We start from the raw sequence: 15,247 nt of genomic DNA, 5'->3' as shown, positions 1-15,247 counted from the left end.
TCTTGTAAATCAGTGACTTACTAAGTCCTGTATCTTTCCATAGTATCCCCTGATCTCCAAACCCACTTTGCATTTCAGGCTTCCCTTCTCATATGACCTATTAGTCAACCACTTCCTATCAGAAAACAGTTCAATATATTTCCACACCACTACATCAGCCAACTCCCTAAAAGACATATCCTATTATCCCCTTGCTTTGAAACATCTAATATCTTTCCAATGCCTACAAGATAAAGTTCAAATCCTTAGCACAAAAATTAAGATAATACAGTTTTCAAACAAAGCCTTTTAAAAGTAGGCAGACTGAAGGGCGCCTGGGTGGCTCAGTGGGTTAAGCCTCTGCCTTCAGCTCAGGTCATGATCTCAGGGTCCTGGGATCGAGCCCCGAATCGGGCTGTCTGCTCAGCAGGGAGCCTGCTTCCCCCTCTCTCTCTGCCTGGCTCTCTGCCTACTTGTGATCTCTCTCTCTCTCAAATAAATAAACAAAATCTTAAAAAAAAAAAAAGGAGGCAGACTGAGTTCCAGTTCCACTGCTTACTAGCTGTGTTACCTTTGGCAGGTCACTTTACCTCTCTAAGTTTCCTCATTCGCAAAGTGAGGATATGAAAACAACCTAATCATGGTTGTTCTGGGAATTAAGTATGCAACTCAATGCCACATACCAGCACAGTATCCAGCATTCACTCGATGTTAACTACTACCCTGGGATAGCTCATCTATCTAGAATGTCTCACTCCTCAAAGGAAGCAGATTACCAAAGTTTGACTCTCATATATTTTAGAATGATTAACAATAAGAGTTAAATGAGAAATGACCTTCTGGTTAACCATGAACCAACAAAAACTTCAATTAACCAAAGTATGCTTTCCTGAAATTTTTGTTTGTTGAAATTTACTATAATTTATTTAAAAACAAGTACCTATTTATTAAAAAAAAAAAAAACTAGATTAGTTTTGTTTTGTTTCCTATCCAAGTTCAGGAAGGAAAAAAGTAGCTGCTTACCAACAGAAACTCAGATATTTTTAAGAATGTGATTCTCTAGCATATAAAATTCACATAAATTAAATTCAAACTCAATTGCATATATAATTTTCTAAAGATATATACCCCTAACAAAACAAACTCTAGAAGCTTAAGAAAATAAAAATGTATATCAGATAGATGGTGGACTGACATTTATTCTTAGACATCACAATCAAATGACAAAATCACAAAAATTTTTGTAAGTCAGTGATTTTAATAATTTAGAAAACTGCCAAACCCACAATAATAACAACAAAACAGATCAGATACATATTTTAAGAGATTCATATATTCATGATGTTAAGCGCTAATGAAAATTGGTAAAAAGATTCCAATAAATTCAGGCACAAGAGACAAACAATTCATACAAAGGAGAAGGTAAAACTAGAAAAATACTGCATTTGCTTTTCTATTGTGGTTAGTGATGTTAGACAGTAGATGCCCTTATACCTATTTTTAAAAAACAAACCTTTTCTTTTTTTAAGATTTAATTTTATTTATATTTGAAGGAGAAAGACAGAACATGGGGCGGGGTGGGGGGTGGGTAGTGAAGCATGCTCACCACTGAGCAAGGAGCAGAGTGTGGGGCTGGATCACAAAACCCGGGCATCATGACCTCAACCAAAGGCAAACACTTAACTGACTGAGACTCCCAGGCACCCCTAAAAACCAAACTTTTAAAAAACAAAAAGCTGTAAAAGTCTGATGAAACTGGTCAACCAACTACCAGAGGCTGTATAAATAAATTTTTTTAAAAACTTTTGGAAATAAATTCAGCAATATTTTTCAAAAGTGACAAAAACCTTCATATCCTTTGACCTTGTCATTCCCCCTCCTGGGTCATTAGCCTAAAGTAAAGAAGCAAAACAGCACAGCTATATAATAACTGCATTACTTGCAAAACAAGAAACAACTTGGATGTCCAACTATTAAAAATAAATAACTCAATTCACTGCAACTTAAATGTATAAAAATTATAACAAAAAGAAAACATTAAATGTGAAAACAAATATTAAACATTATATTTATGCTTTGAATATAGTATAAAATCATGGATACATGGTAAGAATTAAATGAGAAGAAAAATTAAACATTTTTTTTTCTTATTTCTTCATCATGAAGTTGTTTGTAAAATAAAAAGCCTGATGGAGTTCATCAGGCCCACGACAATAAATACACATTTCAAAACTGGCTTTTCAGAGGCAAAAACCACAACTGTCCTTTTTTTCCCCCAAAAAACCTATCCCAGAGGAGTAATCAGATAGGCTCCTCTCACATACAGACTAGCCATACATGTAATTTTAGCCATGTTACTAACCATCTGTAACCTTATGTTAAAATCTCATTTTACCATCAAAACTAACTGTATGTGGGATCTCCATATGGTGAGCAGAGCCACTTGTTATGTGGCATCTGGAGACAGGGCCCCAAGCACTGAGGTTAAAAACTATCTGGCCAATGGAGTAATTACGGTCAGGTTTCTCCTCTATCCCCAAATGAATAATCATGTTTCTCACCACTCAAGGGCTCTAAGTTTGAAAGAGTGGCAGCTAAGCATTCATGGAGGGAGAAAATACAAGCTGATTTGTTCTCCCTCTGAAAATTGGCAGCTTCCTCATTTTCCCAAAAAGCACCATTAAGTAATGAAAAATACACAACCATGAGGTGAGGAGATGTGGGGTACAACTGACCCTAAGAAACCTCAAACAAGGCACTTATCTTTAGAGCTTTGGTTGTTTAATAGGTAAAATTTTACATCTGAACCAAATAACTAATTAATTCCTTCAAATTCAACATTCTATTTATTGACTCCCTTTACTAATACATGTCTGACTCTCAAAATCTTCCACTCAGATTGTAGAACAATTACTAAAACTTAGAATTAGGAAACTGGGGGCAAAGAAAATACAGAGAGTCAAAATTGTATCCGAGGTCTGTCCCTTTCTACCTGCATGACCTGGGGCAAATAACTTTACCTCAAAACAAAGTCCTAAAATCAATGAAGCAGCAATCCTTACTGGCCCTGCCGTTTTTACCCTTGCATCATAAAATGTATTGGTTTTTTGCTGTCATAACTGAGGTTTCATTCCCAACCAGGAACAATTTTGACTGTGTTCTTAGAAATTTAAAAATACCTTGCACATCCATCTTTTCCCTGTTTTCTGATATTGAAAGAAATAGTTAACAAAGTTTGCCTATCTTAAATCTATATTCAGGATTAAGAGCATTCCTCAAAAATGTATTCAATAAATAGTTGAGTACCTGTACCACATAACAGTACATGCTAGAGTTGCAAAGGTCCTTCCGAAGAAACCTAAAAGTCTTATGGAGAGAGACATTTAACCAAATCATTACTAACTGGCAAATGCTAAATGCAGAATATATGACGTGCTACTGGATCAGTCAAGACAAGGGGGATAAGATGTCTGGACCATTTTCAGAGGTGACATTTTCAGTAGGCCTTGAAAAGCAAATTGTTGACTAGGGAGAGAAGAATTCTCAACAGAAGAACAGTGTGAAATTACAAAGAAAGAGTCATCTTCAGAGAACTCTTAAGTAGTCTTTGTATGGAATGGCAGGGAAGATGGTGGAAATGAAATCAGAAACACAAATTATCAGAAATTGTGAGGGACTTTGACTTTTATCAAACACAGATAGATAATGTAGAGTCATTGACGGACTCAATTACCTATACTGAGTCATTGATGGAAGCAAAGTCCCCTGTCCAGTACACAAAGGAGTTGAGTCAAAGCAACAAACAAAAAAAATGCAGGTCTCAATATGGAAATACAGAATAAGTGGTTGGTTGTTGCTGTTGTTTTAAATGGAAAGCTCCTGCCCTCAGGATGTCTTCTAGCAGTTTCTCACTACGGCATGTTAACACCACACTGAAGTAAAAGAGTATGAATTATGGCTAAAGGGTTCAAGAAAGTGTGTGTTTTTTTACCTAAAGATTCTTTGAAGTCAACGTTGAGAACACTAAAGAAAATAATGAAATAATACTAAAGAGCTATAATAATCACTAGAGGTAAACAGTAATAATGTCTGAGAAGACTGACCTCAGGCAAACCGCTCAGGAATGTTTAAATACTTATCATATATTGACTGCAGATAAGACATGTTTTGAGCAGAAGGGTATCTTAAATTCCTTTTGGTTAAAGAAGAGGGGCCACCACTAAAATCTTTAAACTAGTCTAAAAGATTTTTTTTAAACTGGCATAATTAATACGTCCCATTACATTTTAATGCTCAGAAAAAAAAAGGAGAAAAGGAATGTCTTCTCAAAGGACGACTCCGAAAAGGCTAAAGCTCAATTTTTATCTCACCAGTGGGAGGAAAACATTCACATTACAATTTGGGACCACGAAGAGTCCCTGCATCAGTAATTTCCACACTGCTAAGGCCTAGTCTTGGACCTGAAAGCCTAACTGGCTGGGTAGCCTACAAAGATGAATTTGCAATTATTGAAATTCAAACTCAAGCTTAGCTACCGACCACAACTACCTCAAAGGAATCATTCTTCCTTTTACTTTGATTTAAAAAAAAAAAAAAAAAGTGGGAGCATAAAAACCAAATATACGTATAAAAACAGGAGATGTCAAAGGAGAGAGAAGGAGCATCTGAACCTATATGGCAACGGTGTGGTCCACCAAAGTTTGATCTCAGGATGTGTCTCAGGGTGTGTCTTTGTTTTGGCCCAATAATTAAAAAAAAAAAAAAAAAAAAAAAAAAAAAAAACCGTCATTCAGGGAAACCGGGTACTTTCCCCTGTCAAACCTCACAAGCATCCTGGCTCTGAAATCACAGGGTAACTTGGCCTCGCCCTGATTCCTCCCTCGAGAGAAAGGCACAGCCCCGCGCCCGAGGCCCCCCGGCGCGCCTGTCACAGCCCGGGAGAGGGGGGCGTCCGGCCTCCAGGCTCCACGCTCGCCCCTCCTCAGGCGGCTCGTGGGGAGCTCGGGATGGTGCGGGGAGGGCGGGAGGCCGGAGAGCGTCACTGTCTCACCCCAGGTGCCTGGGCCCCACGACCTGACGCGCCCCCCGCCCTGGACTGTCGCGGGCGCCCACCCCACCCCAACTCCGGCCCCGGCTCCCTCCTGACCCCCACTCTCACCGTGCGGAGGTCACGCTGCCTCCTCCGCCGCGGCCCGACTGCTGGCCGCCAGTGACCTACGGGCCCAAGGACCGCAGGTGAGGCGAGGCACTGCCCGTCACATCCCCACCGGCCCCGCCGCCGGATCAGCAGCAGTCAGCATCACGTCCGCGGCCTGAGGGAGCGCCTGACTCCAGAGACACCGCGCCCCCTCCCTCGGCCTGCGCCCGCCCTGGACTCCGCCCTCCAGGGCCCGCGCAGCGCGCGCGCGCAGCCCCGCCTCCCGGGACCCCCGTGCGCAGGCGCAAACCCCACGGGGCCAGGCTCCGCCTCCAGGCCCGCCCACGCTGCCTGATTCCGGCCTCATCCCACCTCTGGCCCCGCCTTCCCCCCCCCCCCCCCCGCGCTGGCCTTTCCCAGGCTCCGCCCCCACCTCGCGATCCACCTCCCGCTGCACTGACCTTGCCTCTCTGCCCCCTGACTCAGGTGTCTGCTAGGCTGAACCCGTGACGCCAACCCCGTGGCTGACCTAAGCTTTAGCCAGCACGTTGGACTAACAACATTCGCTGCTACACCGCGGTCAAACTTGTCAGCTCCTCCTCCTGACCCAAGAAGTTAATAGCTTGAGCTTCAGGACTGTCGTGGGCTCCTCTCCCACCTTTCAGTGGAATGAGCATCTCCAGCATTTGTGTCCATCCCTTTCTCTGCTCTTCCATGCTCTGGGGCCACGCCTGAACCACACACCTAACCTACCACACCAAAACACGGGTTCTTGCTGAGGCTGAGGGGATGGAAGAGGCACCCCCAAGTGCTGAGATCTGCAGCATCTCCATGGCACCATCAATCTGGGCTCCCTTTGCCACGAATTTTTTCCTACTTTCCCCTGGAACTTCCATCACCCACAGGCCTTTTCCGTTCCTTTCCCTCTCAGTGGCCAGCTCTGCCATGAGTGCTCTTAACCTGGAGGTCTCCGAGGTCTGGCTGAGTGTTAAAGCCTGAAAGCTGCACTTACGTGGCAAATAGACTAGCAACTCACTGAAAACCTTTGGGCCACACTTACCAACAGATCGACTGCAACAAATGACGTTTAAGGAGAATTCTACTGTTATATTGATTACTGTTATAAATATAGTATACATATTAAGGGGGAAATATCCCTTAAGTATCTTAAAGCTCTGTGACTCCTTTTGTCTCTGCTTTTTCTCAGGTCAGGACTGTCCAAAATTTTAATTACCTCTGGGTTTTTTCCTACAGACTTGGACATTATAATTAGTTTTATACAGTATACATTTTCTTATAATTACAAGTCTACCATTTTTCCTTATTAATTATTGCATTTCATATTTGCTTAGGGATCGTACTCCATTTTCTTGAAGTATATCCTTTAAATGTTCTTTTTGTTGAAGTCCATTAATAGTAAATTCTGTTAGTTTTTTTAGTATGAAATATTTTATTTCATTTCATTCTTGAATTTAATATTAAGCTGTGGGTAAAGTTTAGTGTGAGGATCTCCTTAAACTTTTGATAATATTCTACTGTATTCTAGCTTTTACTGGTCCTACTGATCATTTTTAATTGATTTCTTATGATTTTGGGGTAAACTGTCTATGTGCTCTGGATCTTTTAAGATAGCTTTGATTTTAACATTCTGTAGTTTTATTATTATGTGGCTTACAACGGATTTTGTCTTATTTATATTGTGCAGGGTTTCTTGTGCTTCCTGAAACTATAAATTGAAATCTATCATCATTTATGGGTAAAAAAAAAAAAAGAGAGAGAGAGAGAGAGGGAGAGAGAGACAGTGTTTTTTAAAATCCATCATTTCCTCACTGATTTTGATGTTTGGGTCCAAGAGTGAATGGTCAAGAAAGAATTCTTGAAATGTTTTTGGTGCAAAAATGTGTTTTTTATTAAAGCATGCGACAGGACCCCTGGGGAGAAAAAGTTGCATTATAAGTCTGAGAAATGACTGATTATATAGGGTTTCTTATCCTGTGGCGGGGAAGGTGATGTTAGGGCTCCAAGAAATTGAATCTACAGATTCCTGGAGGTCTGGCTATTATTAAGATTGTGTTTTCCTTGTAAATCATTAGGACAGTGACAAACTGATAGAATTTCTTGTCCTGAGTGACTGTGATCTTTATCAGTTGGTCATTTGTTTTTCCATTCTTTGTTCTTGGGCGGTTGCCTGAGGAATATCACATATATCCCATTGCCACCTTGCAGCTGGAGGGGGGGGAGGGAGTGTCAGTTTGCCTTTTGCGCTCAGCTTGCCTTTTTTTATCTCCTCATTTCCTCCCACCCCCACCCTGAACAATTTTGACCCTTGAATCTTTAAGATTGTTGAAGGCAGAAAGGTCTCATCTTTTGCAGCTTCTTTCCGCTGAACACGGGCAGAGAGATGTCCCTACCTATGGGTCATCATCAGTCAGGGCATATAGAGGGGAGTTATGAAAGGTAGAGGAAGCTGAGTCCAATGTGGACAGTAAAGAAATATCTCTGTGGGTGGTAAGGACCATCTATCTATGTGAAGTTGTTGTAGTGATGGAGTCTTAGCACCAAGCAGAGAAACTTTTTAAAAAGCAATATATTAAAATTAAAATGGCTATAAGAATGAGAAGTCCAACAAAGAGACCCTTAATAGTCAACCATAATCCTTCTCCAAACGAGGAACTTAACCAATCATTGAAAGAGAGGGAAGGATTTTGTAGAGCCTTAAGTTGGGTATTCATATCTTTTAGTAAACATGTGACATTTTTGTGATGATCTGGGATGTATACAGAGCACTCTGTTTTAATAATGACATATGTCCCTCCTTGTGCTGTGGTTAGGACATCTAGAGCCATTCTATTTTATAGAACCACTTTGTGCATTTGTGTAGTTTCAGTATTAAATAAGGAGATGTTGTCTTATGAATCATTGAGGGCTTTCATGACTTATTGAGGGCTTAGATATGCCAAATTATACTTTCTAGTCCTACAAATGGAACAAAAATACTAAATGGTCATACCATTGAAAAACAGATCATGTTCATCTTTATTTTAAATTGGGAAGATTAAGGGCTCGTGGGGAGGGGGAGAGGTAGGCAGAGGGAGAAGCAGACTCCCCATGGGAGCCCAATGCAGACTCAAGTCCAGGACCCTGGGATCATAACCTCAGCCAAAGGCAGACACTTAACTGACTGAACCACCCAGGCATCCCTGCATTTTTTAAATATCCTCATTCCTGGGATATGTAAATTTCTTAATCTGAATAGACTATAGTTAGGGACTTTACTGGATCAAAACTGGTATGACTTAATATTTATTTTGTGTTGCCTACCTGGCTGCACAGTCTGCCAAGTTGTTTCCTTTAGATTCTAAGGTCATATCTTTTTGATGTCCTCAGAAGTGGATTATGGCTACCTTCTTAGGTAGGTGTACAGCCCCAAGAAGTGTAATTATTTCAGACCCATATTTGATTGGAGAGTTATGAGCTGATCATAATCCCCTTTCCTTCCAAATTGCCCCATGGGCATGTAGCACCAGGAAAGCATAGTTGGAGTCTGTATAAATATTAATTTTTAGACCTTGTGCCAAGTGAAGAGCATAGGTAAGTGCTGTTAATTCAGCCTTTTGAGCAGAAGTGTTTATTGGAGGGGCTTTTGCTCAGTGGTCTTAGTTAAACTAACTACAGCATATCCAGCTTTTCTTTCTCCCTATTCAAGAAGCTACTGCCATCTGCACCTGTGGATTTTAACCAGTTGTCACCTACATTTTCTCAATAGGGGGAACTTTCAAATCTGGTTTGCTAGAATAAACATGAGAAATAATCTCTGAGCAGTCATGTTCTATTCCTAGAAGTACGATGGTCAGGTACAGACATAAGGATAGCTAGGTTAAAGTGTGAGAGGTTTTAAATATTATTTTAGGTGTGTCTAAAAACATAGCCTGGTATTTAGTAAGTCAGCCTCTCATCACCCATTGGTGGCCTTTGGTCTCTAGGACACTTTGGAGTTGATGTGGAGTCATCAATGTCAAGGATCATCCCATAATAAGTTTTGAAACTGCTTCTATCAGGAGAGCTTTTGCAGCCACTGCTCAAAGACAAGCTTGCCACTCCTGTGCTACATTATCAAGTGGCTATGAAAAATAACCCACCGGTCTTGTTTCACCTCCTGATTTCTGGGTAAGAACTCCCAAAGCTTATCCTTGTTTTTCTGTTACATATGAAATGAAAGGTTTTTCTAAATTCAGTAAAGCCAAAGCTGGGGCTCATGAAAGCTTAACTCTAAATGTTTGAAAGTCTCTCTGCTGGGCTTTAGCCCAGAGTAAAGGTTCTTCATCAGGGCCTTTAATTAAATCATACAATAGTCTGGCTAAGAGCCCAAATCCAGGAACACAAGGCAGCAAAAACCTGTACACTTAGGACAGCACAGAGTGGTTTTTTCATAATCGGGGGTCCATGATCTAATATAGCGTTTTTTTCCTGTCAGTAGTCAGGGTGCAATGCCCTGGTGTGGTTCATATCCCAAATATTGTACTTTCTATTTAAACATTTGTGCCTTTATAGGGGAGAAATGACACCCTCTGTCTGCCAAGAAATTAAATAGTTATAGAATTACTATCAGATGTTTATTTTGTGGGACTACAGATTAAAATATCTTCCACATATTGAACTGTAGTCCCTTGATAAAGGGAGATGGCATGGAGGTCTTTATCAAGTGCAGACCTGAATAGGTGAGGACTGTCTAAATTCCTGCAGCAAGACTGTCCAAGTTCACTGAGCAGTCTCTGAGCTTGAAAGTGAGGTCCATTCAAAAGCAAGTTTCTTCACTTAGAGGAATGCAAAAGAAGGTGTCGGGGAACCTGGGTGGCTCAGTGGGTTAAAGCCTCTGCCTTGGGCTCAGGTCATGATCCCAGGGTCCTGGGATTGAGCCTTGCATCGAGCTCTCTGCTCAGTGGGGAGCCTGCTTCCTCCTCTCTCTCTCTGCCTGCCTCTCTGCCTACTTGTGATATGTCTATCAAATAAGTTAATTAATTAATTAAAAAAAAGAAGGTGTCTTTTTTTTTTTAAGATTTTATTTATTTATTTGGCAGAGAGCGAGAGCACACACAAGCAATGAGAGCAGCAGTGAAAAGAAGAGGAAGTAGCAGGCTCCCTACTAAGCAGAGAGTCTGAGACCCTGGGATCATGACCTGAGTTGAAGGCAAGATGCTTAACAGACTGAGCCACCCAGGTGCCCTAAGAAGGTATTTTTTAAATTAAGTACTGTAAACCAGTTGGCATCACCAGGGCCATGAGTGAGAATAGTATATGGATTTGGCACTATTGAATGAGTAGGCGCAACTGTTTCATTTATAGTTCTTAAATGTTTCGTACCATTTGATATTACCCATATGACTATTTTACTGGTAAGACTAAAGTGTTATAAGGAGATTGACAAGGTTATAAATTACCAATTACTATAAGAGAAACTTATCAATAAGTGATTCCCAGCTTTTGTCTCAGGTTTTAAAGGGTATTGTTTTTTATGTGGTACAGTAACTGAGTTCTTTGAGGTCATTTTAACTGGTTGAGTTTTAAGAGCCCATCCTCGGACACCGAAATCCCAGACCTGTGGATTTACTTCCTTCCAGATATTAGAATGGATACTGGGGTAAGGTTTTAATTCTGTGGGTGTTAAAAAGAACATGCCATCCATCCTCTTCTTTAGTAGGAGCAAACCTGCTACCTAGTTTATACATCAAGTCTCATCCAAGTAATGGAGTAGGTCAAGATGGAAAGACTAGAAAAACATGAGTGACTAACTGACTTCTAGATTTACAAGTTAAAGGCATTGTCTGGTGGCACATTTTAGTTTACCATTCTATGCCAACAATTTTACAGTTAGAAAGACAGGTCGGGCCAGAGTGCTGAATAAGAACAGATTAAGTGGCTCCTATATCAATAAGAACATTGATAAAATGGGAAAAAAAAAGAACATTGATAAAATGTTTACCTCCCACCTCCAGGATAATGCACAGCTCAGTCATCTTGATGGCAAAGGGAGCCAGACAAGCCTGAGGACCCTGTCATGTCAGATCCTCCAGTTCCTGCTCTTGGGTGAGGAAGTGAGTTCCTGTCTTCCTCTTTCTCTGGAGTTGGGCACAGTCTGTCTTACAATGTCCTTTCTTCTTACAGACAAGACGTGACCCCGATGGAAAGCATTTGTTTGGACATTCTTTGCTCCGGTGTCTGATTTGGCCACACTTATAGCATGGGGTCTTACCTGGTCCTTTGTCTGATACTGGTATCTTCTTTGACCCCCAGTTGGTCAGGTGTTGTGAGGAATTTGCAACAGCAGCAGCCAATATTTGAACCTATATTTTATCCTGCAATTTAGCTCTCTGGCCCTTTTCCTGCTGTAAGGCCATACCTCCATTATTAAGGACTTTAGTAGCTACCTCTAGTAGGGGCTGGGTGGAGGCTTCGAGGACCTAAAGTCATGTTAGTCATTTTGTGGCAAATGTCAGGGGCCAACTTGCAAAATGCACGTTTAATAGAGTTGTTCCCTCAGGTGAGATTGGATCCAGATTTGTATACTTACAGATGGCTTCTACTGAATGACCCTGAAATAGAGCTGGATTCTTATCAGCTCTTTGAGTAATGTCCTGAATTTTATCAAAGTTTACAGGTTTAGAGAATTTTTTTCATTCCTTCTATTAAACAGGTGATTATGGTCTCATCTTTCCTTGTCCTGTCTCTTTTCAGTAATTCCTGGGAGGTTCATTATTGGGAACATCAGTGCCCCCCCTACCAAATAATGATCTCGATCTTTGGCTGCCAGCTCATCAGCAAATTCTTGAGGCCTTGCCCAGATACAGTTCTTTTCCTCAGAGGTGCAACAATGAGTTAATATGATGTATAGATCTTGCCAAGTCAAATCAAAAGTAATAGATAATTGCTGAAAGCCTTCCATAGATTGAGAAGAGTTTTTGGAATAGCATTCTAATTGTTGTTTTCTCTGAGTCAGGTCTGCCATGGTGAATGGGACATGGACTTTAATTGTACCCATTTTTCCATTAACAACCTCCCTAAGAAGATGTAGCCCAGATTCAGGTGGAGCTGCCAGATGATAGGGGGTTCTGCCCCTGGTATGTGCAGCTGAGCTGAGAGCAGAGGGGTCTTGGGGTTTATAAGGAAAAATAATAGTAGCAGAGCCAGTGTCCTCTTTGTTTGGACTGGTTGGTGATTCATTGAGTAGCCCAGGTAGGTTAGGAGGAAGGGGCCTATTTAAAGAATCATCCTGCAATATGACCAGAGGGGGCTTATTAACCTGGTTGGCAGTTAAACACATTCTACAAGAGGCTCTCAGGTCAGGGTCCTGATTCAGGGACATGAAGGCCTGGACGTAGAGAACCTCAGTCCATTTGCCCTGGTTTTTTGCAGAAGAGATCTAACTGATAGCCATTAATGGGCCATTTTTCCTTGTCTCTTGAGGAGTACTGAGGCCATGCACTGTTACCTATGATCAGCTTTTTCTTTCTTAAATCTTGCAATTGAATTGATTCCGGGGTGTTAAAAGGCATCCCAAGGGAGAATTCTCTGCAACTAAAGAAGATCCCATGCTCCTAGAAAAGTTGAGAAAGTCCATTACCAAAACAAAACAACAACAAAAAATCCACCCCTGACTCCCAGGCAGCATTCCATGCAGGATGTGTCAGAGATACCTGGTGTCAAAGAGACTGAAAACATCCCTTGAACAAAATTGCTGTGACCACCACTCTGCCTTATGAGAGGGATGTTGGTGCCCCACCTCACCGACTTCTCCATTGCATTCTAGGCTACAAATAGTGCCAGTGAATAGACCAAAATGCCATGCTGTTTGCAAGTTACCTAATTTTGTAATTTAAGTAATAGGCAACACTGATGGAAGACAGTGAAGATAGAAATCCTCCTTGATCTAAGTAACATTTCAACACATGTAGCCCTTACAGTCAGCGTCCTTAGGAAACATTCCCTGGTTGGGTTTTAATTCACTTGGGTGCTGGTTTCAGCTGGCTCCAGATAGAGGCCAAAGTTGTGTAGAGCAGAGATGTGAAGGGGACCACATTAGACCAATGAGGAGGAAACATCACATGGGAATCTTAAGATTGGCAGCTGTCTTATTGACCTAGGTGGTGTCCTGTGCCTAGAAAAGACAACTTTTAATAAGTACAGAAATGATGAGACGGCTTCACGTTTCTTGGTCTTATTACCATTCCAGCCATAGTACTAACTTCCAGCCAAAAGGCAGACTTTTTTCCTCCCTATAGAAGAGGCAAGGGATAGAGAATTGCAGCCTGAGCAATCAACATGAAAGTGTTCCAGTAAGACTGTACTCCTTGAAAAGTCCCTGAAATGAAAGAAAAGTCAGAGAAGAGGAAATATTCACCAAGTTTGCACCCAGGCTGAGAGTCCAGATGAGAAGACTTGAGCCCCAGAAGGAGCGCCAAAATAATGAGTTTTGCTGTTTGGGTCCAACAGTGAACAGTCAAGAAAGAATTCTTGAGATGTTTTTGGTGCAAAAAAGTGGTATTGTGGGCCGCCTGGGTGGCCCAGGGGGTTAAAGCCTCTGTCTTTGCTTCAGGTCATGATCCCAGGGTCCTGGGAATGAGCCCCACGATGGGCTTTCTGCTCAGCCTGCTTCCTCCTCTCTCTCTCTCTCTGCCTGCCTCTCTGCCTACTTGTGATCTCTGTCTGTCAAATAAGTAAATAAAATATATATATATTTTTTTAAAAGGTGGTTTTATTAAAGCACAGGATAGGACACCTGAAATCTGCATTATATACCTGGAGGTCTGGTTATTACTAAGATTGTGTTTTTCTTGCAAATCATTAAGACAGTGACGAATTGATAGAATTTCATATCCTGCATGACTATGATCTTTATCAGCTGACCATTTGTTTTTCCTTTCTTTGTTCTTGGGCAGCCATGAGTGCCTGGGGAAAGTCACACCTGTCCCACTGCCATCTTGCGGGCAGAGGGTATGTGAAATGCTAGTTTGCCTTTTGCCCTCAGCTTGCCTTTTGTTATCACATCAATTTGAGATGCTGCCTTTGTTGTCTATTACCTTTACTAATGGAATTGAGTCTATTTCTGGATTTTTAAATTCTGTTTTATCGATCTTTCTGCATATTAATGGACCATTATCAAAATGTTTTAAATATAAAACTGTATAAGGTTAACTCCAAGCCTCTCCATTGCTCTTTTTTTTTTTTTCCAGAGGTTTTTCTGGCTAATTTTGCTCCTCTTTCATCAAATTTTATAGTCAACTTATGTGGTTTCAGAAAAATAACAACAATAACATATTTTTATTGGAATTTGTCTGTGTTTATAAATTAGGGAAAATTGAAATCTCTATAACATTGTATCTTCCTATCCAGCAACTTGACATCTTTCCATTTTTTCACATTCAAATTTGTGATTTCTTAGTTACTTTATAGTTTTCCTTCTTTGGATATTATGTATTATATTTATGCGTTGGTATTATATGTACTGTAATAAATGGGCACTTCTTTTCCATTATGTCTTCTGTTTCTTGTTTGCATGGATGAAGGTCTTTGGATTTTATATGTTAATTTGATTACTTTTTTTGGTACCTTACTAAATTATCTTGTTTGTACCACTTTTCTCATTAATTCTTTGGGGTTTTCCAGGTATGCAGTTTGTTCTCTGTAAATATTCCTGGTTAAGGCCTCTAACTTTATATTATATAATAGAAGACATGATGACATTATTTTGTTCATAATTTTAGCAGAAAAGCTAGTAAGGAACTAACCTTTGAGCTATGATAGATAGCTATATATAGATATATCTCTATATATCTACCGTAGCGTATATCTACCATAGCACACACACTCTCTCTCTAATTCTCTCTCTCTTTCCATATATATATAGACACAAATATATATGTATATATATATAGTATAAATATATATTACTGAGTGTTTTGACTTAAAAAAACAAACAAATAGATGTTGAATCCTGTCAAAAGTCTTTATCTGTGGAAATGCTTACATATTAATGGACTTTCTAACATTGCCTTCTTTTTCATTCTTGAAATAAACCCCATTGGATCACAATGCATCTTTTAAATTTGCTGTTAGATTCTATATTAAGTTTTTTGC

At 40.5% G+C, this 15,247-nt stretch overlaps 1 protein-coding gene across 5 annotated transcripts in view; it reads right to left on the bottom strand.

The window, feature by feature from the left end:
* Positions 1-5,401, bottom strand: part of CCSER2 (coiled-coil serine rich protein 2) — a 187,822-nt gene extending 182,421 nt beyond the window's left edge. For all 5 annotated transcript variants that reach the window (XM_082719676.1, XM_082719677.1, XM_082719678.1 and 2 more), the window contains exon 1: positions 5,138-5,401. The gene's annotated coding sequence lies outside the window, so the exon portion shown is untranslated. The remainder of the gene's footprint in view (positions 1-5,137) is intronic.
* Between the last annotated feature and the right edge of the window lie 9,846 nt (positions 5,402-15,247).

This window comes from Mustela nivalis (assembly GCF_964662115.1).
Source record: "Mustela nivalis genome assembly, chromosome: 2".
Lineage (NCBI taxonomy): Eukaryota > Metazoa > Chordata > Mammalia > Carnivora > Mustelidae > Mustela > Mustela nivalis.
The sequence above is the reverse complement of the archived record's forward strand: the minus strand, read 5'-3'. Positions and strand labels throughout refer to the sequence as shown.